Raw genomic sequence first — 26374 nt, forward strand, 5'->3', positions numbered from 1 at the left:
AGGCTTTTTCCCATTTCTTTCTATTGATGTCTTAGGTTGCAAACCAAGGCAACAGGAGACTGGATCTCTGATGAACATTGATCTGCTGGGCTGTCTCCATGCTAGTAGATGTCACTGTCATATTTTATGAGCCTTGCAATCAAACCACAGAATTACCAAAAGTAGGATTTCTTTACAATTCTAATTGAAAGCTTTGGGGCCATCTGGAATCCACGCCGATGAAACACACGTTGAAGATCTTAAATGGCCCCTGGTAGGGGTGAGGTGTCACCATGTGCTTTTGTAGGCAGTATGTATGGACGTAACAGACAAATAGGGAAGATGACCGCAGGTGAAGGGAGTAGACAGATTCATTCATGAAATCAATTAAGCCTCACCTTTTGAAAACTCCAAAAATACTGTCAAGTTTTTCTTTTTTCTGGGGGAGGAGGGTGGTGATAATATGTCTTTCCAATAATCACACCAGTGAGGGACCAGCCTGTATGGTGTTCACCAGGGTATCAGTGCTTGGTGGGATGTCAGCAACAGACACAGGCAAAGGATACAAACTCATGTACTGCTGATAAACGGTATGGCTTGGTATAAGAATGGCAACCAAAGCAAAATCAAAAACAGTATTCTCATTAAAGGAACAAACTTCCTGGGCCTGTAACTTCATGAATCAGTCGCTCTACTATCAAAGCTCCCATATAGACCCATGAGAAGCTCTCTTCATCTACCTGCCTAGCCGTTCCCAGCTGCCCCGAGCTCTCTGTCTGTTCACCAGCATGGCCAGCAAGTGCAAGGGGCCGGTAAGGACTCAGTACCTTCCTCAGTGCTTACTCCAAGTGGTGAACTTCTCAGGTTCAGTTCTCCCTTGCAAGCCCAGGTTTCAGACAGGGCTTATTATGGATCTGGGGGCATTTGGGTTACGTATATAACATCTGTAATGGGCCCAGGTATATTTATTTTAACTACTCCCAAATAAAAAACAATAAAAAAGCAAATAAAAAACAGTGCCAAGAGGCTGTAGGCACTGTGTTCCGCCATGGCTCTTTTCAGAGCTACCAGAGAACTCTGATGAACTCCACGAGAGAAAGGTCAGTCTATAAAGGGCTTGAGCACTGATGAGTAAGTGAAGGAGCGGAAACAGGGTGTAGATAACTCTTACCAAAGGTTTCGCTATAACAAGAAGGTAAGAGAAAGGAGTATCTCTGAAAACCATCTTGGGGTTCAAAGAATATATTTCTTATTTGGTTAAGTTAGGCAGGCTGGAATATGTGTGCGAGCCAAGTGGACAAGTCATAAGGAAGAAAAGGTGGTTAATTAGTGTAATCAGGTCCTTTAAGAAGGGAGTGGAAATGGAATTCAGAGGAATTAGCATTAGAAAAGGAAACTTTGTTTAATTGTGTCAGAAGGGAAGGGAGTGAGGATGAGTCCTCATGCAGATAAATGTTTTAATTAGGAAAAGAAAGAAAATTGAAAGAAATGTACTTTCTGAAGTTGGAGGATCTGCTGAAGGTATGGGTAAAGGCAAAGACGAGGGATTTGAGAAAATGCTAACCCCTAGAATAGATCTGTATTAGTGTCCCATGGCTACCACAACAAAATCCCTCAAACCTAATGGCTTAAGACAACAAAAATATTATCCTACATTTCCATAGGTCAGAAGTCCAAACTGGGCCTAACTGGGCTAGAATCAAAGATGCCAGCAGGTCTGTATTCCTTTCTGGAACTTTTTCTAGGTTCTAGAGGCCACCCGCATCCCTTGGCTCATGGTCCCATTCCTCTAGCTTCCAAGCCAACAGCAGAGCATCACTCTGACCCTGCTTCTATTATCATATCTCTTTGTTCTGCTTCCCTCTTCTACTTTGAAGGACTCTTGTGATTATATTAGACACACTGGCTAAGCCCTGATAGTCTTTCTATTTTAAAGGCTTTTGATTAACAACCTTAATTTCACTGGCAACCTTAATTCTCCTTTGGCAGGCAACTAACACATTTCTCTTCTGGCTATTTGGACAGGACATCTTTGGGAAGCCATTACCACAAGGCCCTAAGGAAACAAACAGGATGCTAATGTAGGGACCCACCTGATGTGGAAATGTTGGGGTTCAGAGCCAAAGGCCAAGAAAGAACTACTGAGATGTCTTGGGTGCAAAAAGGTATTTTTATTAAGGCACGGGGACAGGACCTGTGGGCAGAAAGGACTGCCCAGGGATTGTGAGGAGCAACTGATTATATACTATGGAATTGGGGGAGATAAAGCCAAGGGAAGTTTCCAAAAGGATTTTCATACACTAAAGAAGACTCACAGAATCCTGGAGGCCTAGCTATTGTCAAGCTAAGGTTGTTCTTCCCTCTAGCAAGGCATTAACATTCAGATTGGAGTTCCTGGAGGAACATTGTACTTTGCCTGCCTCAAGTATTTGTCAGTGGGCAGAAAATTTAATTTTATCTACATTTCTTTTTGCCTTTGTTCCTCACATCACCACCCAGCCCCACAGAGTTGGTATGAATATTATTTTACACTGAAGACCTTATCTTTCATACTTTAATCCGTTATCAGTTAACTTTCAGCTCCTCCTGGACCCCACTGGATCTAAATTGGAGGAGGGAAAATGTGTCCTCCCAATAATAATAAGGGACCTAGAGAGATTGCACAGCAATACCAAGGACACCTAACACTGAATTCTATGTGTAGCAGCATCAAAGCCATGAGTGGGCTTTTCCATTCACAAAGAATTCCCATTCATAAAGGAGAGAAGGTTAGGTTGAATAAATTCGAGAATGTGGTTTTGCTGGGTGGGTAAGGCATAGAAAAATGGAGCAAGGGGTTGAGTGTGAGAAATGATTCATCATAAGAAAGTGAAGCCAGGAAGAGACAGGTTGAAAGGGAACCTATGGAAGGGAAGCTGAGGAGCTGAAACTTGAGGGTGAGGTCACTGAACAGGCATTTAAGGCTGGCATTCCAGGTTTTGACAAGGTTGCAGGGTTTAGACATGACAGTAGCATTATGGAGGTGGAAGGGGGGGTACACTTGTCTTCTACCAATTTAGCATCTTAAAACAACACTCATTGATTATCTCACAATTCTAGAGGTCAGGAATCTAGGGCGGCTAGGCTAGGCTCTGCTCTGTGTATCACAGGGCCAAATCAAAGTGTCAACAAGATGGGCTCTTACCTGAAGGAAGGCTCATTTCTGAAGAATCTGGTCCTAAGGTCAGGTTATTGGCAGAATCCAATTCTTTGGAGCTTTATGACCGAGGTCCCTGTTTCCTTGCTGTCAACCATCTCCTCCAGGCTGCCCACATTCCTTCTTATGTGACTCCCTTCATCTTTAAAGTAGGTTCTTCTCAAACTTCAAATCTCTCAGACTCCCCCTTCCATCTTTTAAAGGGTTCATGTAATTAAACCAGGCACACCTTGATAATCTCACTATTTCAGACTCAACTGATTTGGGACTTTAATTACAACTTTGAATTCCTCAGAGTAGAACCTAGAGTGGTGGCTGGTTAAATAACCAGGAAATGAACTGGAATCTTGGGGTTTAGGGGAGAAAGGAATCTTTAAAATCCTGTCTACCCTCGGGGTGAAGTTGAGAAGATAAAGAGCACAGAAGCTAGGGTGACAGGTTGATCATCTAAAAAAACACAGATTTGGGGGCACCTGCTGTCTCAGTTGGTGGAGCATGAAACTCTTGATCTCAGGGTTGTGAGTTTGAGCCCCATATTGGGTATAGAGATTACTTGAAAATAAAATCTTAAAAATAAATAAATAGGGGCGCCTGGGTGGCACAGTCAGTTAAACGTCCGACTCTTGGTTTTGGCTCAGGTCATGATCGTAGGGTCCTGAGATCAAGTCCCACATCAGGCTCCCCACTCAACACGGAGTGTGCTTCAGATTCTCTCTCCCTCTCTCTCTGCCCCTCCCTGCTGTGCACTCTCTCTCTCTCTCTCTCTCAAATAAATAAATATTTTTAAATAAATATATAAAAATAAATAACCACAGACTTTGCCGAGGTAGTGACCATCTTAGAGAGAAGGGAAACGCCTAAACCAATTGTCAAAGTCTTAAAGTCATGGAGAAGAGAACAGAAGGAGGCATTAATACAGAAAGAGACTCTGTGTGTGTGTTGGTGGAGGTGAGGTGGTAAGAGCCCAGATGTGGAGCCAGACTACCTGGGTTCATATAAATTGCTTTATATAGCAGGCAAGATACCAAACAAGAAATAATTCATTTGGTTATAAAGTTCACAGAGATAACCAAGCCCTAAAAAATGAGCAGCAAGGGAAAAAATATGCATGATTAGGTACGGACAACTAACCTGCAGTCAGAGAGTGGGATAGAGGATGTAACATTTATCCCTGCAAAACAGGCTAAAAGGTTCAACGTTGAGAGTTCATGGGGCACCTGGGTGGCACAGTCAGGGGAGCAGTTAAGCGTCCAACTCTTGATTTCGGCTCAGGTCATGATCTCGGGGTTGTGGGACTGAGCCCCATGTGGGGCTTCATGCTCAGCACAGAGTCTGCTTGAGATTCTCTCTCTCCCTCTCCCTCTGCCTCTCCTGCTCGTTCTGTCTCTCTCACTCTCTTTCTCTAAAATAAATAAATTCTTTTAAAAAATGTTGAAAGTGCAACAAATTTCACATATCCATAAAGTCTTTCATTTAAGTAAGCTTTTTAATTGAAGTATAGCACACATCCAGAATAAGTACGGAAAATCTCAGTAAACAGCTTGATGTGCAGTTACAAGGTGAAAACACCCGTCTGTCTGTTGCCCAGATCAAATATATATGTTTGTTATATGTCAGTTATCTCTCCATAAAAAAACAAACAAAAACCAGATAAAACTCATGTGCAGTGATAGAAGTCAAAGGAGTAGTTACCTTTGGAAGGGACAATGACTCGGGTGGAGCATGGAGACTTGGGGGTATTGATAATAAACAAACAAATGTGTATACAGATATACGTAAATATATGTGTTTGATCTGTACGGCAGATATACAGGTATATTCACCGTATAACTATACATTAAGTGGTTTATGTAGATGTTCTGTACTTATTTTGGATCTATGTTACACTCCAATTAAAAAGTTTACTTAGGGGGGCACCTGGGTGGCTCAGTCGGTTAAGCGTCTGCCTTTGGCTCAGATCATGATTCCGGAGTCCTGGGATAGAACCTGGTGTCGGGCTCCCTGCTCGGTGGGGAGTCTGCTTCTCCCTCTCCCTCTCTCCCTCTCTCAAATAAATAAATAAATAAAAATCTTTAAAAAAAAAAAAAGTTTACTTAGGGATGCCTGGGTGGCTCAGTTGGTTAAGCATCTGCCTTTGGCTCAGGTCATGATCCCAGGGTCCTGGGATCGAGCCCTGCATCAGGCTCCTTGCTTAGCTCTGCCTGCTGCTCCCCTGCTTGTGCTCTCTCACTCTCTCTAATTAATTAATCAATTAATTTAAAAAATATTTTTTTAAAAAAGTTTACTTAAACATGGGGTGCCTGGCTGGCTCAGTCAGTAGAGCATGTGACTCTTGATCTCAGAGTTGCAAGTTCAAGCCCCACACTGGGTGTAGAGATTACTTAAATAAATAAATACACTTTTTAAAAAAAGTTTAAACAAAAGACTTTATGGATATATGAGGAATAGAAGGATGGAGAAATGCCAGATTACAACAAGTTAATTAAGTAGATTTCGTCACTGCAGAGCATGTGTATACAGCATTTACTCATGGAACCTATCCCCCAAGAAGCATCTCAAAGGTTGTATTCTCAGTAACATATTAAGAGCTATGTGGGAGAGTCTTCTGGGTCCAAACTGTGGGCACCTCGAATGCCAAGCTAAGAACCTTAAACTCATCTTGAGAGTGAGAAATTAATGAAAGTTCAGTGTAGAGGGATGACATTGTCAAAGTAGTGTTAAAACGACCGATCTGTTCCCTACAGAATGGATGGGGAAATCAGTTTGGAAATGAACAAAATATAGACTACTGAACTAGAACAATGGTGGGAAAATTTTGAGGGAAGGGGCATGAGGGATACATCGTGAAGGAGGAATTTATAGTACCTGGTAACTGACGGAACACAGAAGGTGAAAGACACAGGAGCTAGAGCGGACTTCCAGAGTTTGAACCTGAGAAGCCTGAAAACCTTATGGTGGCAGCAATGCAAATTGTGAGAAAGTAATGCCTTCCCCCTCTGTGTATGTCCTAAATATTGCCTTTCTCAGAGCCTTGAACACAACAGATAAATGATAAAAAAAATTTGTCGACTGAATAATAAAAGCAAGTTTATCATATGCAATTCAGGGGCCTCTCCACCCCACCTGAGTCTGCCATGCTACAAATATGAAAGAGGGTTTCATCACATGACCTCTTTCACATGATACATTACTGACTACTATAAACACTTAATTGCCTGCAGAGGGAAGAATTTGTTCTTGGTTGTGAATGAATTCAAAGTGTAATGAACATTAAATGACACATGATTCATTACACTTAGAATTCTTTCACATCAGGCCATCATGCTTAATATTATGATAGATGATGTCAGCAAAGCCAAACACGTATAACTTCGCCCAGAACCCAGTAAACATACACACATTATTCTATGTGTGACAAAGCCACAGCCCATCTAGATGGACCCAAGTTTTATCTCACCTCGAGAGTTTTTGCTATTTGACACTTTTGTGCCTCAATTTCTTTCCTCACATTAGAGGTGATAATACCTATGTCACAGGGTTGAGTAAGGATAAAAACAAAATCATGTGTATTTGGAAAACATAAGGTAACTTCGATTTTTACCCAATGCCAATCATAACAGCTAGTATTTATTAAGTACTTGCTACTTGCCAGGCATGTTCTAAGTCCCTTTACATTTTGTGAGGTTTTTTGTTTGTTTGTTTTTAAACCTCCCTTTATCTTCACAGCAATGCCCTTAGCTGGATTCTATTAAAATCTCTATGTTGCAGATGAAACTGAAGCATAATTACCCCAGGTGATACAGCTAGTAAACAGCTTAGGCTCACATGTTGGCTCTACATTTGTGCTGATGTAAGAAACAAGACACCATTATTTCCTGTAGAAACTGTTAAGAAAAAAAATTTTGGACAAAGAAGGTGGAACGAATTTGCTCACCCCCCTGAGCCACACATATCAACATAAAAGAAGAAAAACAAGAACGTCTAGGCAGTTACAAATCCAAGACAGGTATCTCCATGAAAGAAACCCTGAACGGTTAGAATTTTATTAAAGCTTGCAGGTTCAGGGACTTGGGTCTAGAAGCAGGGAATGGTAGTAAGGAGTTTGGCCAAATAAAAGGAACTCAAACCACACAAAGCAGAGGACCAGAGTCAGGCTCACTGTCTGAAGCCTAAGGCAGGGATGAGGCTGGCCACTTACAAATGGAGGTGGTGAGAGACATTGTTGTCCAACTCTGCCAAGGGATGTGTGGCTGTGTTGTGTGATTGGGGATACTGAGGCAGAGACACACACAGCACATTGGTGGGGAAGCTCCCCCCAGCCCATCTTGCCTCCCTAGTGCCTCTAGAGGTCTCTGTGCCTCCCCTCTGTAAAGGGGGCAGTGGGCACTGAGAGCCGCTGGAGTGGACCTTTGGCTGTGAGGTGCCCGGTCTCACCAGCTGCCTTTGGGAAGGTCTTCAATACTGCTGGATAAGCTCCCTGCTTCCACTGCTCCCCGCTCAGTAACAGGCCTTCCCTAAATTACATTTGTCCTCAACAAAAGTGTGTGAGATTCAAGCTACTATCCTGGCCTTCCTCAGCAATTGGGGGCGCCTGGGGGGCTCAGTCAGTTAAGCATCTGTCTTCTGCTCAGGTCATGATCCTGGGGTCCTGGGATCGAGTTCCCCATCAGGATCCCTGCTCAGCGGAGAGTCTGCTTCTCCCTCTCTCTCTGCCTGCCACTCCCCCTGCTTATGCTCTCTCTTGCAAATAAATCAAAGCTTAAAAAAAAAAAAAAAGACTGATAGTGAATTAAATCATGTTAATCCTAAAAAATGTCACTACTAAGCTCTGGCTAGCGATGTAGCCTAGGGTTGCTCCATTTACAGGTAACAGGAAGACACATGAACACTCTGACGGGCCTTACCACTCCTCCACCTCCACGTCCCCCAGCCCTCGCATATTTTCCACATCTTTCTCTCTGTGTTGTATCTTAGATAACTTCTTCAGATACATCTCTATTCTCTATACAGTTGTATTTATCTTCTATCCAAATTCTTACCTTCAATGATTAGGGATCCTATTCGTTTCTGAAAGTAATATTTTGTTCTTCTTCAAACTGGCCTAATTATTTGATAGTCTATTCTTGTTCATTGTTTTCAGTATCTTTTTTTTTTTTACATTTTAAAGCACTTCAAGCAGAATTATTTTTCATTTTAATTCTGATAATTATAATATCTGAAGTCTTTGTGGGTTCTGGTTCTGTTATCTATGACTTGCTCATTGATGTCTGTTTTATAATTTTTTTTTTAAAGATTTTATTTATTTATTCGACAGAGATAGAGACAGCCAGCGAGAGAGGGAACACAAGCAGGGGGAGTGGGAGAGGAAGAAGCAGGCTCATAGCAGAAGAGCCTGATATGGGGCTCGATCCCATAACGCCGGGATCACGCCCTGAGCCGAAGGCAGACGCTTAACCGCTGTGCCACCCAGGCGCCCCTGTTTTATAATTTTTTAAGTTTTTTGGGCAACCTACCAGTAGGAATTCTTTGAGGCCTAGTTCAGGGTACATTCATCTGGAAAAGTCTGGATTTCCTTCTCTTGGACACCTAGGGATATTACCCATCCTCACAGTTAAATTATAGGCTCATGCTTTTGGATCATGAAAAGAATATAGATTCCGCTACCAAATAGCATAAGATTCGGCCAGTGGCTACAAATTCTCATGGGACTTTTTTCCTTCTTTTCAAAATGTCCATTCATAATGTACGCCAAGATAGCAATGTTTTCTTGTGGTCTACCTTTGCAGGGTGGGTTTCCTTTCTAGTTTGCCCTTTCTGAAGGTATATTTCTCCTGGGTCTAGGAATTATGCTTCCCACTTTATGTGAATTCAATACTTTGACCCCATCCCCTCTATGCAATGCAGTTCAGACCACAAAGACCACTGTATTATCTCAGATCCCCAGGGGCTTCAAGAATTAGCTTACCTGCTTGGTCTTTGCTCCATTACTGATCCTAGTGGACTCAATCATCTAAAAGTGGGTTTTAATATTTAATGAAGCATTTTTAGATATTATGTAGCTGGGTAGTTTCAGAATTTCTAATGCTGCGAAAAGTGCTGAAAACAAAAGTCCTCAAATATATCTGTCATCTTTTTTACTTTCTCATGTTATTATGGAAAATTATAAACATTTCACAAGCAGAAAAAAATATGATGAGCCCTAATGCACTGATCAGCAACTAGTAGCCAACCTTAATTTTATTCATATTCCCCTTTTCTCTCCCCTCCCCACAAATTATTTTTTTTAAGAATGCTTTCAGGGATGACAGGGTGGCTCAGTCATTAAGCATCTGCCTTTGGCTCAGGTCATGATCTCAGGATCTTGGGATCGAGCCCTGCGTTGGGCTCCCTGCTCAGCGGAAAGCCTGCTTCTCTCTCTTCCACTCCCCCTGCTTGTGTTCCCTCTCTCGCTGTGTGTCTGTCAAATTAATAAAATCTTAAAAAATAATAAAAAAAGAATGCTTTCAAAATTTTATTTGTTTATTTGAGAAAGAGAGAGAGCACGAGTGGGAGAGGAGGGGCAGATTAGTGTCTTTATGTAGTTTTGGTATCAGAATGCTGACTTCACAGAAAGAGTCAGGAAGTGTTCCCTTCTCTTTTATTTTTTGGAAGAGTTTGAGAAGGATTGGTGTTAGTTCTTTAAATATTTGGTAGAATCTACCCGTGAAGCCATTTGGTCCATTTCTTTTCTCTGTTGTGAGGTTTTTATTATTGATTCAATCTCCTTGCCAGTTGTAGGTCTATTCAGGTTTTCTATTTCTTTCTTTTTTAATGATTTTATTTAATTATATATTTATTTATTTATTTATTTTGCATTTTTTTGGTGGACAGCAAAGCAAAGTTTACTGAGCAATAGTACAAAGCTCCCAAAGAGGGAGGGGACCCAAGAGGGTTGCCTTGAGATTTTATTTTTGGGTGTAGTCTCTACATCCAACGTGGGGCTCGAACTCACAACTCCGAGATCAAGAGTAACACACACCATCAACTGAGCCAGCCAGGTGCCCCTCAACGTTTCGATTTCTTCGTGAGTTCATTTGGCAGATTTTATGTTTCTGGGAATTTGTCCCTCTTAATTAGGTTATCTAATCTGTAGATGGATAATTGTTCATAGTTTTCTTTTATAACATGTTTCTTTCTATAAAATTAGTAGTACTGTCCCAACTGATGTTAGTAATTTGAGTCTTCTCTCTTTGTCCTTAGTCAATGTAGCTAAAGGTCTGTCAGTTTTGTTGATTTTTTCAAAGAAACAATTTTTGGTTTCATGGTATTATTTTTATACTTAAAAATATATGTACTTCTAAAATATGTTTTAGTACTTAGTCCATGATTTTGTAACTGCTTACGTAAGTATTTTCCTTAAAAGAGCGTGAATTACATTTTAAGGCCAGTTTCTAGCTTTATAATAGGTTCTTAGTAAATTCATTGTTAAATGAACAAATGAGAGTAAGTTTAATGCAGTACACAAAAAGAAATGTATATAAATCATAAATGCAAAGGAAGCAGGGGGTGGTTTGAGGGAAGTGTGCAAAGTTGACCCTTCCACACTGAACACAATCCAATTCCCTTAACAGCATGAGTTTTTTTTTGTTGTTGTTGTTGTTATAATTTAAAACAACAGTCCTTGAGGTGGACTTCTATTATTAAAGCCGGGTTTCTACAGAGTTCAGTTCTTCCTCACTTCCCTTTGATGTTTAAATTCCTTTATCATGAGCCAGTAAATAAAACCCCAATCTTACCAGGAAATAATGACTTTCTCTCTTTGTTCTCTGGCCTTACCTGAACTCAATGACTCCTGATGGTTTTTTTTATCCTCAGTTTAAGCTATGCCTCCAGTGCTCCAAAAACCTTGCATACACGCATTGCAAGTAGTCATTGAGTTCATTTACAGAATTGGAAAGGCCTTTGGTTAATTGTCAAATCCTTTTGATTCAGCCGGAGATGAGTTACTCAGCTTGCTGAGTTTAAATGCCACTGACATACTCACTAGCAGTGGGTTTCAAATTGTGGTCTGATAACCTTAGCGTACCAAGGAGGGGCTTCAGGGACTCCACAAACCTTTTATGTAAATGTTGTTTTTAAGACAGTTTAGCCATTTAGAGAAAATATTTTCAAATCATATATCTGATAAACAACTTGTATCCATAGCATAGATATCTTCCCCCCAAATAACATTCATACATTTTTTATTCCATTCTGTAGTGAAATTAAAAACGTAAATACTGCATATGCCTTTTTTTCAAAAGTGTAGTAAAGAAGAACAACTTGTATCCAGAATTTATAAGGAACACTTACAACTCAGTATCAAAAAAATAACCTAGTTTTAAAAATGGGCAAAAGATTGATGTGGACATTTCAGCAAAAATATATGAATGACCAATAAGCACATGAAGAGATGTTCAACATCATTAGTCATTACGGAAATATGAACTAAAGTCACAATGAGATACCACTTCATACCACTAAAATGGCTATAATCACTTGTGACACATTTCACAAGTGTTAGTGAGACAATGTGGAAAAACGGGAATCCTCATACATTGCTGGTAGGAATGTAAAATGGCACAATTCCTTTGGAAAAAACAGTTTGGCAGTTTCTTAAAAAGTGAAACATAAATTTACCATATAACTCAGCGACTTCATAAATTTACCATATAACTCAGCAATCTATGTGAAAGAAATAATAACATATGTTCACACAAATGCCGTAAACAAATGTTTAGAGTAGCATTATTCACAATAGCCAAAAACTGGAAACAACCTGAATGCCTGTCAACTGGCAAGAAGATTAACAAAGTTTGATATATCCATACAATAGAACACTATTCAGGAACAAAAATGAATGATTCATGCTGTAAGACCAATAAACCTCAAAAACACGCTAAGTGAAAGACAGCAGGCAAAAAAAAGATTGTAGGATTCCATTTAGCAAAATGTCTAGAGAAGGCAAAACTATAAAGTCAGAAAGTAGGTTAGAGGTTGTCTGGGGCTTGGGGTGGGAAAGGGGAATGACTGCAAATCAGCTTGAGGAATTTTTTTTAAAAATATACTTCCTATAATGCATTCAGCGTTCTCAGGTACATCTTCTGTATCTTGGCTCAAAAATGCCCAGCTCTATACTCACATCAATCCATAGTCCAACTTGAGATTTGTTTCTGATGTGGTTTTGAAATACAGGTGAGGTTCAGGGGGGTGGAGTCCGGAGCCGACGACCAAGAAAGAATTCTTGAGGCGTCTTTGGTGCAAAGTGGTGGTTTATGAAAGCACGGGGACAGGACCCATGAGCAGAAAGAGCTGCTGCACCAGGGTTGTGAGGGGTGGCTGATGATATACTATGGGGTTGGGAGAGGTAAGGAAACAGGGAGGTTTCGAGAAAGAACTTTCATATGTTAAGGAAGATTCACAGGATATGGGAGGCCTTGCCATTGCCAAGTTAAGGTTGTTTACCCCTCTAGTAAGGCATTAATATTCACATAGTTGGGAACTTCCTGGAGGAACATTACACTCTGCCTGCTTCAAGTATCTGTGATGGGATGCAGGTTATAAAGACATTTAATTGTATTTACATTCCCTTCTGGAAGCTATTGCTAAGGCTTTTGTAAGTAAACTGAGGGAGACTCAAGTCTTACAGGATTGTGATCTCTATAAATTAACTATTTGTTTTTCCTTTAGGGCAGCAGGAGTGCCTGAGGAATGTCACATATATCCCATGGGGGGGGGGGGGGGTGTCAGCTTCTGCTTTGTCCTCAGCTTGCCTTCTGTTCCCTCATCATTTCCACCTCCAAAGTAGATTTTGACTATGCCAACGGGAGACTCTAGGAACCACGGTAACTTGTGCCCCATTGTCACCAAGAACTGACAGTTTTGACAACTTGAAGTGCCATCAGGTTCCCAACACACTTTGATCAGTGCCAGCTAGAGAAGGGGTGTGAACCCCTGCCCTAGGCCCATTCATTCTTTTTTTTTTTTTTTTTTTAGCATTTGTTTACATTAAGAACCTCCCTCCATGTGGCTTCAAGCTACCAGACACACCACCTGCTCCCCTTCAAGCTCCCCCACACATATCCTTAATCATTTCAGCTCTTCTGCTGAAGAATTTGGCCCTCCTGCTTTGGGAGCTTCCCTTTCTCCAGAACTTTGCAGTAGCCTGATTGCACCACGTCAATGACAGCAGCAGCTCCCATCTTGTTTTGGACAGCATTTCCGTACTTAGGCCTGCTCACTAACCAATATCCATTGTTTATCAAGATCAACAGTTGGGCAGAAGCTCTGGGTCCTCTTTAAGTGGTAATGCCACATAACAATTTTCCCGAAGTGACCTGGGGGGTAGCTGTCTTAGTCGAGCCTGTGATGATGCATGTCATCAGCATAACCCCGGCCCTGCGGGGGGGGGGGGGGGGGGGGGCGGGGGGGGAGGCAGGGAGGAGGGGTGCTCCCAGTGCTTACAGGTGCAGCGGTGGGGGTGGCTCACATGGCTTCAAAGTTTCCGGTCTTCCTCCATCTGAATGGCAGCATGGAAAGGTGCTTAGTGAGAAGGCCAAAGGGAGGTGGGGAGGGCACAAAGCTTGACAGTGTGCAAGGGGCCTGTAGGCCTGGGAATCAAGGATCTGCCTTGCAGCACATTCTGCAAAGCTGATGTTATGGACTCGTCCAGGGCTGTTTGGCCTCATCAGGGCTGTGCCAGAGTGCACCAGCCTGCAAGTCTCAGAGATTGGAACCAGAGGTGAGCACACAGCCTCAGGCTCCTGAGCTCAGGCTGGCCCCCTGCCCTGAGGCCCTCCATGCAGGCTAAGGCTCTGGGGGGTGGGGGTGGGGGGGTGAGAGGCTGGGGTACAAGCAAGGAATAGAGCTTATGGCTGGGTCTGCAACAAAGCAGGGGCACTTTAAGAATCTAAGCCTGTTTGTTCCTGCAAGGAATAAGGTCTGGGCAGGAGGTGGTACTGAACACAGGTGAACAGCAGTCCACACTGCACAGATCTCAGCAAGGGGGGTCTTTCCTCTTGGTCCCCCTGTTTCAGCAATATGGTCTTGCACCATGGGGTCAGTCACGGAGAACGATGTGATCTCCATTCCTGGCCCTCCCAGACAACTGGCACAGCTTCCTCATTTGCCAATTGAGGAAGAAGCTTCTATAGTATCACCGGGCTTTTGCCCAAACCTAACCTTTGTATGACTTCTTTCCAACCTATTATACTAGTAGGCCATGGTACATTTCAATATAACAAGCTGCCCATTGTCACCAAACATCTTATGAATGAGGTCTACTACTCTTCCCTAGCGCCTTTTCCATACTTGCTTAGTCAGCGTACCAGACAGGTGTCACCTGTATTTTTTTGAAAGAGCTTTGTCACCTTAACAGCTCCACAAAAAGGGAGTTTTAAATCCCATGGAGTCAATCTGCCAAAAGTCCTGGGTAGTTTTGCCTCTTTCACTGAGGGACAAATAGGCCAACTTTTCCAGCAGTTTTATGGGAGCAACAAATGTTGTCTCAGAAACAAACACTACTAGAGTTCGTGCAAGACAGCAATCATTCTTTGACTACACATGGGATTCTGTGTGTGAAACCACTAACAGAAGTTTCAGTATCATAACTGGCAAGTATGTCCTCAATTTTGTTGGGATTGTAAGTCTCCCTTCTGGTAAGCATCAAAGGCCATAGAGAATGTCTCCTGCAACTTGCCAATCAATAAGATATCATTAGATGGTGAAAACGCTGGACATCAGACATCCTCTGATACCATAGGAACATTCCAGTTCAACATGTAACATGCTTCAATACCAATTATACATTATTACACAGCACATAAAATGAATTTGCTCACAGGCCTTCCAATGACAAAATCACTTTTAGCTTCTACCTTTCACTACAAGTTCTATAGCTATATTGGACATTTTTAAAAATGATTTTATTTACTTATTTGTGTGAGAGAGAGAGTGCACAGCAGGGGGGAGTGGCAGAGGGCGAGGGAGAAGCAGACTCCCCGCGGAGCGAGGAGCCCAATGTTGGACTCAATCCCAGGACCCTGGGATCCTGACCTGAGCCAAAGGCAGACACTTAACCAACTGAGCCACCCAGGTGTCCCCATCTTGGACACTTTTTATAGGAACACAGACCGTGGATACTTTTACACAGACACTAACACATCAGCTTCCTGGAGACCAACTACCCTTCTCACTGGAAGGTCGAGAAATAAGGGAAGGGGGCACCAGGAAGCGAAGATTTGCAGCTAGGTTTTTGAGGCGGTAGGAAGGTTCTAAAACTGGATTAGTGATGTTTACACAAGTCCATAATTTACTAAATTCATTGGATTGTACACTTAGAATTTATGGCATCTAAATTTCAACAAAGCAGATTTTTAAAAAGCCAATAAACAAAATGTGTTTATCCTAAATATAGGGAGACGTATTTCCTTATTTATTCAAAACATTTAAGAAATTGTACAAAACTATGCAGTGCTCTTTCACGCACTATCCACCAAAGTTTAACATGTTGGATGCCTGCGTGCTGACTTGTGGGTGTTTATGTGTATTTCAGAATACACCCTCTCTTGTCATCTCTGCTTAATCAAAGAAAAATCATAAAATCATTAAGATGCAAAAACCTGAAACCATTTCTGACTACTAGTCTGTAAATCATATTTTTCTCAATACCGTACAACCAAAACAAATGCAAAAATAGCTTTATTTCAGAGGCTTTCCACAACTATAATAACCTTTTTCACATTTTTGTGCTCATCCAAAATACTGTTTTCATTGACTAACTTCATAAGTGAATGCTATAAATTTTAATACATAAATAACAATATATATATTTTGTATATATTGGCGTTTATTTTATAAATATTATATGGACTCTCAACAATTCTTGGGCTATCTGTTGTTTAGTTTCTATTTAGACCAACCTATTTGTGTTAAACACATTCATTGTTCTGATAGGTGATTATAAAACTATAAATGATTCAGTTTTAGGGACGCCTGGGTTGCTCAGGCGGTTAAGCATCTGCTTTCCGCTCAGGTCATGGGATCGAGTCCCACACAGGGCTCCTTGCTCAGCGGGAAGCCTGCTTCTCTCTCTGCCTGCTGCTCCCCCTGCTTGTGCTCTCTCTTTTTCTCTCTCTCTGACAAACAAATAAAAATCTTAACAAATGATTCCATTTTAGCTTTGACCAGTTAATACAAGTGATTGTATAAAAATATTTATAGCAGTTATTTTTAATTTTTAAAAAGGCTTCTGTTGCTAAAACAAAAGAAATCTGAATACTCCTGGGCCATAGATGGCACAGAAAGATCAAGCTCAACTATATTTTTACAAGAAGGGTGATTAGAAACAAGGTCAGTTTAAAAGAGAACCTTATAATTGCCCTGTAAGGCTGCCATGAAGGTATGGGATTCTTCTTACACAGCAAGGTTTAACTTCAAAAAAACTTTTAAAAAAATATGAGGTTTTCCAGTTCCTCCTTTATCCAACATTTCATAGAAATATAGAGTGTTCTTTCCGTCTTCCTCCTTCCTATTGGCTAGAGTTCAAACATGATGACTGGAATCCCTGTGGCTGAACTGGGCTGGAGATGAGTCTGACAATGGAAGCCACACATAGCAAAGCAACCAGATAGAAGGAATGTGGGTTCTTCGGAAACGCGGACTTTATACTATCTCTGGAATGCCTATTTCAAGATGTCTTGAACATAAGGGATGAATACGTGTCTATGTTGTTTATGCCGCTGTTTTTCCACTAAACTTAATCTTACAAGTATGGTGAGATCACAGTGGTGCAGATGGAGGGAGAAGTAGGCACAAAGGCTCTGAGACAGGAAACACTTGACACCTTCAAGGCACAGCAAGGTGAGTGTGGCTGGAGTGTCAATAACTAGAGGGAAAATGGTAAGAAACTGTGTAGGGTGTAGTGGTTCATTGGTACTTCAAGGATGTATTTAGATGTGGAAAGACATCAGAGGGTTTCAAGAAAAAAAGAGACCTGATTGATTTATATTTTAAAAGAATCTCTGGGGCAGCCAGGTGGCTCAGTAGGTTGGACAGCCAACTCTTGGTTTCAGCTCAGGTCATGATCGTGTGGTTTTGGGATCAAGCCCCATGTCGGGCTTCACACTTGGCAGCAGATATGCTTGAGGAGTCTCTCTCTCCCTCCCCCCAACTCATGTGCACTTTCTCTCGCTCTAAAATAAATAAATGATCATTAAATTTTTTTTTAATTTTTTAAATTTTTTTTAAGATTTTATTGATTTGTCAGAGACAGAGAGAGAGCACAAGCAGGGAGAGTGGCAGGCAGAGAGAGAAGCAGGCTCCCTGCTGAGCAAGGAGCCCGATGCAGGGCTCGATCCCAGCACCCTGGGATCATGACCCGAGATGAAGGCAGCTGCTTAACTGACTGAGCCACTCAGGTGCCCCTAAAAAAATTTTTTTGTAAATTAAAGAATCTCTTTATAAAGAAAAGACTGATGATAATGTACAAGAATCCTCACAGTGGTGCATAAGCATTTACTACAATATTCTCTACAGTTCTTTCACATGCTCGATATATTCCAGGTTATAAAATTTCACAGAAAGCTTTTCACAATCACCCTTATTAACTGGCCAAAGCTAAAACTGAATCGTGTATAACTTTATTTACAATAGCCTATCAGAATAAAGAATGTGTTTAACACAAAGGGTTTGGTTTAAATAAAACTAAAAGAATAGTCCAAGAATGGTTGCGAGTCCATATAGTATACTGGTGGGCTCAGGGCACTCTGCTTTTGAATCCTGTCTCAGGGTTTTCTTAAGCGGGTAGGTGATCCTGATTAAATCATTTAACCTTCTCAATCTACCAAAGTATAATTATCTTTATCTCTGAAGATTTTGTGAGGATTAAGTGTTTAGCATAGTTCCTGGCACGAAGAATCATCCCATAAATGGTGTTTTTATTAGTAGTCACAATTATTAGACTAATAATAACATTGGATCTTTTAACATTGGATCAAAACAGTATGAAATGTCCAGTCCCTAAAGAGGTTTTTCTCTATTATGGGTGGAGACAGCTCGCACAAGCATTTTCCATTACTTGGATGGCAAACTCTTAAGCTTTTTTCTACTCTCATACTCAGAAGTGCCCACCTAGGAGACTTGAATATCTAAATCATAGAAAGGAACGTCCCAGGGGTGCTTGGGTGGCACAGTTGGTTAAGCCTCTGACTCTTGGCTTTAGCTCAGGTCATGACCTCAGGAGCGTGGGATGGAGCCTACATCGGGCTCTGCGCTCAGATGGGTGTTGGAATTATCAGATCATTCATGCATTCATCTATCTTTTTTAAAAAAAGCTTTATTTATTTTTTAAAAGATTTTATTTATTTATCGGACAGAGAGAGAGACAGCAAGAGAGGGAACACAAGCAGGAGGAGTGGGAGAGGGAGAAGCAGGCTCCCCACTCAGCACATGACCCGAGCCAAAGGCTGACGCCTAACGACTGAACCACCCAGGTGCCCCTTTATTTTCTTTTAAGATTTTATTTATTTATTTGTGAGGGAGAGAGCAAGTACACACAAGTAGGCAGAGCTACCAGCAGAGGGAGAAGCAGGCTCCCCGCCGAGCAAGGAGCCGGACGCAGGACTCGGTCCTAAGGCCCTGGGATCATGACCTGAGCCAAAGGCAGATGCTTAACTGACTGAGCCACCCAGGTGTCCCCAGATCATTAATTTAAAACAACTATGATAATACAGTAAGTGGTTTTTTTTTTTTTTTTGAAGATTTAAGTTATTTTAGAGAGAGAGTGTGTGTGTGAGCAGGGGGAGGGGCAAAGAGAGAGGAAGAGAATCTCAAGCAGACTCCATGCTGAGCACAAAGCCCATGCAGGGCTTGATCCCATGACCCTGAGATCATGACCTGAGCTGAAACCCAGATGCCCCAATTTGGTAAGTGTTCTAATGAAAAAAGTAAACCTGATGGGATGCCTGGGTGGCTCAGTTGGTTGTCTGCCTTATCTATAGAGGAGCAAAGATAAAAATTCCAACTTCTCTGAAACCATGCAAATGAGAAAGAGGTGGAGTGAAATATTTAAAGTAGTGAGAGAGGGGCGCCTGGGTGGCTCAATCAGTGAAGTGTCTGCCTTCAGCTCAGTTCATGATCCCAGAGTCCCAAGATCGACCCCCACATTGGGCTCCCTGCTCAGTGGGGACTCTGCTTCTCCCTCTCCCTATGCCCCTCCCCCTGTTCTCTCTCTCCCCTACTCTCCCTCTCAAATAAATAAATAAAATCTTAAAAAAAAAATAGTGAGAAAAGAAAAAACCCAAAACGTTAACCTAGAATTCTGTACCCTATAAAGTCATCCTTCACAAGTGAAGAAGAAATATTTTCTCAAACAAACATTGAGGGAATTTGTTGCCAGTTTATCTTCCTTACAAGAAATGTTAAAAGAAGTTATTTATATTTAGAGAAAAGGAAATTGACATAGGTCAGAAATTTGAAGACAACCACTAAAAAAAGTAAAAAAAAAAAAAGACAATTTATATACTAACAAAGGAGACAAAATAGAATCATATAAAATGCTCAATTAAAACCATAAATGCCATAAATGGTGGGAGGAAAAAGGTGGAGGACAAAAATAGGAACAAAGAACAAGGCAATAGGGGCGTCTGGGTGGCTCAGTCAGTTAAGCATTTGCCTTTGGCTCAGGTAGTGATCCCAGGGTCCTGGGATGGAGCCCCATGTTGGGCTCCCTGCTCAGGGGAGACCCTGCTTCTCCCTCTCCCTCTGCCCCTCCCCCTGCTCATGCTCTCTTTCATTCACTCTCTCTCAAATAAATAAAATCTTTTTTTAAATCAAGGCAATAACAAATAAGATATATATTAATAAATAACAAATAAGATATATATTAATACAATTGTATCAATAATCATTTTAAACATCAATGATCCAAATACAATAATTAAAAGACAAAAATAGTTACACTGGGTCAAAAGAACTACACAGTGTCTAAAAAACTCCATTTTAAATATAAAGACACATATAGATTAAAAATAAATAGACAGGAGCACCTGGGTGGCTCAGTAGGTTGAGCATCTGCCTTCAGCTCAGGTCACGATCCCAGGATCCTGGGACTGAGTCCTGCATCGGGCTCCCTGCTTAGCGGGGAGTCTGCTTCTCCCTCTCTTTCTGTCCCTCCCCCCTGCTCATGTGCTCTCACTCCCGTTCTCTCTCAAATAAATAAATAAAATATTTTAAAAAATAAATATAAATAAAAATAAATGGACAAAGAAAGATAAACCATGCTAACATTAATCAAAAGAAAGTTGGATTACCTATATCGATTTCAGACAGAGCAGAGTTCAAAGCAAGGAAAATTATCAGGATAAAGAGGGGCATTAAATAATGATAAAGGGGTCAATTCTCCAAGAAGACATAACAGTCTGTAATGAGTATGCACCTAATAACAGAGCATTAAATACATGACAAAACTGATAGAACTGCAAGGAGAAATGGATGAACCTGCAATTATAGTTAGAGACTATAATACCCTTCTATTAGAAATGGACATACCCAACAGGTAGAAAATAAGCAAGAACATAGTTGACCTCAACAGCACCATCAGTCAACTAGGTATAGTTGACATCTATAAACTACTTCTTCCAACAACAGCAGATTACACATTCCTCTCAGGCGCACATGGAACAAACACCAAGATAGACCACACTCTGGGTCATAAAACACATCTTTAAAATTTTTCAAGAAAAGAAATCATACAATGTATGCTCTCAGATCATAATGGATTTAAACTAGAAATTAATACAGATAACTGGAAAATCCCAAAATATTTGAAGATTAAATACACTTTCAAATTACACATGGGTCAAAGATGAAATCTCAAGAGAAATTTAATAACATTTTGAGCTAAATGAAAATGAAAATACAATTTACAAAAACATGTGGAATGCAGCAAAAGCAATGCTTAGCTGAAAATTTCTAGCATTAAATGACTATATTAAAAAAGAAAAAAGATCAAAAACAGTCACTTGAGTTTCAACCTTAGGAAATTAGAAAAAGAAGAGAAAATTAAATGTAAAGTAAGCAAAAAAAGAGAAATAATAAAATTATAGCACAAATAATGAAACTGAAAACAGGAAATTGACAGAGAAAATTAATGAAGGACAAAAAGCTGGTTCTTTTAAAAGAACAACAGAGTTGATAAGCCTCTAGATAAGTTAACTAAGAAATGAAAATAAAGAGAAATGACACAGTGTTAATACTGATATTAATATATCAGAAAGGCAAGTGTGAACATTACTACAGAACCCATGGACATTAAGTAAACAAGAAAAGATACCATCAACAACTCTATGCCCCCAATTTGATAATCTAGATGAAATGTAACAATTCCTTGAAAGACACAGTCTTCCAAAACTCACACAGGAAGAAAGAGACAATCTGAATAGGCCTATATCTTTAGAGATATTAAATCAATAACTAATAACTTTCCAAATCAGAAAGCACCAGGCCCAGATGGGTTCACTGGGTAATTCCACGAAACATTTAAGGAAGAAATTATACCTATTCCTTACAATCTCTTTCAAAAGATAGAAGCCAAGAGAATAGAGTTGACCCTTGAACAACATGGGCTTGAACTGCAGGGGTCTACTTGTTTTTGGATAATTTTCAATAACTATAGTACAATAATTGTATTTTTTCTTCCTTATGATTTTCTTAATAACATTTTCTTCTCTAGCTTATTTACTGTAAGAATACAGTATAAAATGTTATCAGTAAGGCTTCCAGTCAACAATAGGCTAATAGTAGTTAAGTTTTTAAGGAATCAAAAGTTATATGCAGCTTTTCAACTGTGCAGAGAGTTGGCACCCCTTGGCCGTGTTGTTCAAGGGTCAACTGTGCTTCCTAACTCAGTCTATAAGGCCAACATTACCATATTACCAAAACCAGACAAAGACATTACAAGAAAAGAAAACATTACAAGAAAAGACAAAACAAGAAAAAAAAGACCAATATCTCTCATGAATATAGATGCAAAAATCTTCAATAAAATATTAACTGAATCCAACAGTGTGTAAAAAGAATTATATAATACGGATATCATCTGTCATATCAACAAGCTAAAGAGGAAAAGTCACATGATCACATCAATAAAGACACAAAAAGCTTTTGACAAAATCCAACACCCATTCATGATTACAAACTCTCAGCAACCTAGGAATATAGAACTCAGAACTCCCTCAACTTGATTTAAAAAAATCCACAAAAAGTCTACAGCTAATCTTATACTTAATCATGAGAAACTAGAAGCTTTCTCACTAGGATCAGGAACTAGGCAAGGGTGTCCCCTTTTATCATTCCTTTTCAACTCCTAAAACTCAACAGTAAGAAAACAAACAGCCCAATTAAAAAATGGGCCAAAGACCTTGCTAGCGCACAAAAGAAGATATGAAGATGGCAAATAAGCATATGAAAAGATGCTCCACATCATACATCTTTATGGAATTGCAAATTAAAACAAGAATAAGACAGCACTACACACTTATTAGGCCAGAATCTAAACTACAGGGGCGCCTGGGTGGCACAGCGGTTAAAGCGTCTGCCTTCGGCTCAGGGCGTGATCCCGGCGTTCCGGGTTCGAGCCCCACGTCAGGCTCCTCCTCTATGAGCCTGCTTCTTCCTCTCCCACTCCCCCTGCTTGTGTTCCCTCTCTCGCTGGCTGTCTCTATCTCTGTCGAATAAATAAATAAAAAATCTTTAAAAAAAAAAAAAAAAGAATCTAAACTACAGATGACACCAAATGCTCTCATTCATTGCTGGCGGGAATGCAAATTGGCATAGCCACTTTGAAAGACAGTTTGGCAGTTTCTTACAAAACTAAGCGTACTCTTACCACAGGTCTAGTAATCAAGTTCCCTGACGTTTACCTAAATGAGCTGAAAACGAATATTCTCACAAAAATCTGAACACAGCTCTATTCACAATGCCTAAACTTAGAAGCCTCACCAAGATGTCCTTCAGTAGGTGAATGGATAAGTAAACTGTGATACATCTGGACAATGGCATATTTTTTAGCACTAAAAAGAAATGAGCTATCAAGCCATGAAAAGATGTGGAGGAAACTTAAATGCCTGTTACCAGGTAAAATAAGTCAACCTGGAAAGCCTACATACTGTGTGATTCCAACTATATGACATTCAGGAAAAGGCAAAACTGTGCAGACAGTTAAAAGATTAGTGATTGCCAGAGGGAGGGTAATAGTTCAGATATAGAGGATTCTTAGGGCAGTGAAACTATTCTGTATGGTACTATAATGGTAGATACATGTCATTGTACATTTGTCAAAATCCACAGAACTTTCAACACCAAGAGTGAGCCCTAATATAAACTAAGGACTTTGGATGATAAGTGATAATGCTATCAAGGTATGTTCATCACTGGTAAGAAATGTACCACTCTGGATGGTGTGGGAGGCTGTGCACACGTGGGGGCAGGGGTTATGTGGGAACTCTCTGCACTCTATGTCCCACTTTGCTGTGAATCTAGAACTGCTCCAAAGAAATAAAGCCTATTCAAAGAGAAAGTTAGACATACAAGCAGCTAATGAAGAGACATGTGCAGGTAAACAAAAACACTGAAAGGAGTATGACACAGAAATTATGCAGCAAGACTGCTAGGCTTCAGCTCCCAGTCCTGCTCTATCATAGTTTGTTACCTTGGCCAACTTCTGGGTGTCCCCATCTGTCAAAAAAGGACACCCATCTCTGAGGCTGCTGGGAGGCCAACATGAGTTAAACCACATAAAGTGTTTAGAAAAGCACCTGGCAGTTAGTAAGTACACAATAAATGTGAGCTATTATTAATATTAAAAGAACAAAAAAATCAACACAATATTTTATGAAGTCCACCATGCCAGGAGATGTCATATCTGTCTGCTAGGGGGAAAAAATGTACAGATTTTCTTAATATAGCACAAGTATGGACCCTAAGATATGGTAGAAAGTAGCATATTATGACAAAATACAATCTATAGACCAGATCACCTCTTTTGATATACTTAGTTAAATAAGGCTATTTGGTGATACTGTTATAGTTTTAAGTAGTCATCCTTAAAATATGCAGAAACACTATATATATAAGATTGAGCTTCAAGTTGAGGAGATATAAGACTGAAAATTGAGGGAGATAAAGATTATTGCATTCCATGAGTCAAAATGAGGTTTTGCAAATAAAACGTCAAATCTCTTTGGACAGGGTTGTTTGGCAGGACATATCTGCCATATAACTTGTTCTTTTTTTTCAAATTGAGTAATGTATTTTGTATACCCAATGTTAGACTACATTAAAACCTGTTATTTTAGATTTTCAAATTTCTTCCGGTACTTGTATTCTAGGATTTCAGAAGGTAAAGAAAAGGAAACGAGAGGCAACAAGAAAGTTAGGATAGGCACGGCCGTGATCAGACAGTAATCTAGACCAGCGGTTCTTGGGTCTTGACCTGCATCCGAATCACCTAGAAACTAACAAGAATCACAGAGGCCCGGCTTCTTTGAAGCAGGAAGAGGTCTAGGCCTTTGCTATTTTAACAAATTCCTCAGGTGATTGTGATCTGGACCCACATTTGATCTGGACCATCTGTCTAATCTCTCCTTGCTGCTGAGGAGCCAGAGAGGAAGCAGCATGGGTGTCACCTGGGAAGCTGGTTAGAGATGCAGACTCCTGTGCTCTACCCTAGATCTACAGAGTTAGAACATGCATTTTTATCAAGATCCTCAGGTGGGGCACCTGGGTGGCTCAGTTAGTTAAGCAACTCCCTTCAGCTCAAGCCATGATCCTGGAGTCCCAGCAACAAGTGACGCATTGGGCTCCCTGCTCAGCAGGGAGTCTGCTTCTCCCTCTGACCCTCCCCCTCTTGTGCTCTCTCTCTCTCTTTCTCTCTCTCTCAAATAAATAAATAAAATCTTTTTATTCTGAGCTTTCTTTTCTTTTCTTAAGACTTTATTTATTTGACAGAGAGAGACACAGCGAGAGAGGAACACAAGCAGGGGGAGTGGGAGAGGGAGAAGCAGGCTTCCCACTGAGCAGGGAGCCCGATGAGGGGCTCGATCCCAGGACCCTGGGATCATGATCTGAGCCGAAGGCAGACACTTAACGAATGAGCCACCCAGGCACCCCAATAAATAAAATCTTTAAAAAAAAAAAAAAAGATCCTCAGGCGATTTATGTGCACATTAAGGATTGAGTTCTCAACCCCTCTGCACTTTGCAATCTCCTGGAAGAGATTCTGGTTTAACAACATGAGTTTGGCCTGGACTTTAGGGTTTTTTAAAGTTCCACAGGCTACTTAAAACTCAGCAAAATTTGAAAAGAAAAATTTTTTAAAGAAATTTTATTTATCTACTTGAGAGAGAGACAGAGGCAGAAAGAATGAGCATGAGCAGGGGGAGGCTCGGAGGGAGAGGGAGAAGCAGACTCCCCACTGAGCAGGGAGTCTCAGGATGAGGCTGCGTCCCAGGATCCCGAGATCATGACCTGAGCCAAAGGCAGACGCTTAACTGACTGAGCCACCAGGTGCCCCGAAAAGAGATTTTAGAAGCTAAGATCACAGCATGAATATAGGTGCAGTACTATCATGTTTATCTCAAAGGGTCTTATCAGCCGCAATATTCCATGGGGTGCCCCCAACATGCTACTAAATGGAAAATGTCCGTTAATGCCTCCACAATAAATTTAAGAGATTATACTTGTAGAATTGTTTGTTTCAATTGTTTAGTAGCATAAAACCCCCCTTAGTTTCCCTTTTCTCTTTCACTCCCACCCAAATTAAATTCCATTTAAATGTCATTTTAATGAAACTGTTTAGCGTTCAGCAAAGCACCAATAAAATGAGATTCCATCTACAACCAATGAAAACACTAAGGGTGATCCAAAAGACTGTACAGCAGATTATTCAGGAACGAGAGAGGGGAGAACAGAATGAGGGATGGAATTGAACAGACGATGAAGAGATAAAACTGCTGAGGGAAAGACTAGAGAAAGGGGGTATTCTCCTGCTCTTTTAGGTTTTGTAAACTGTTAATAAGAACTGGCTTCTAGCGACTCGATTCAATGATCCGGGGCTGCAGCTAACTGACAAGCATGGCCGGTTCCCAAAGAAGGCTGTAGTTAACAAATTATAGGACTATTGCT

The 26374-nt window shown here is 40.7% G+C and overlaps 1 protein-coding gene across 3 annotated transcripts in view; it reads right to left on the reverse strand.

The window, feature by feature from the left end:
- ABCG2 (ATP binding cassette subfamily G member 2 (Junior blood group)) overlaps positions 1-26374 on the reverse strand; it is a 138353-nt gene that overhangs the window by 65669 nt on the left and 46310 nt on the right. The window lies entirely within an intron of this gene.

This window comes from Ursus arctos, unplaced genomic scaffold (assembly GCF_023065955.2).
Source record: "Ursus arctos isolate Adak ecotype North America unplaced genomic scaffold, UrsArc2.0 scaffold_9, whole genome shotgun sequence".
NCBI classification, from domain to species: domain Eukaryota; kingdom Metazoa; phylum Chordata; class Mammalia; order Carnivora; family Ursidae; genus Ursus; species Ursus arctos.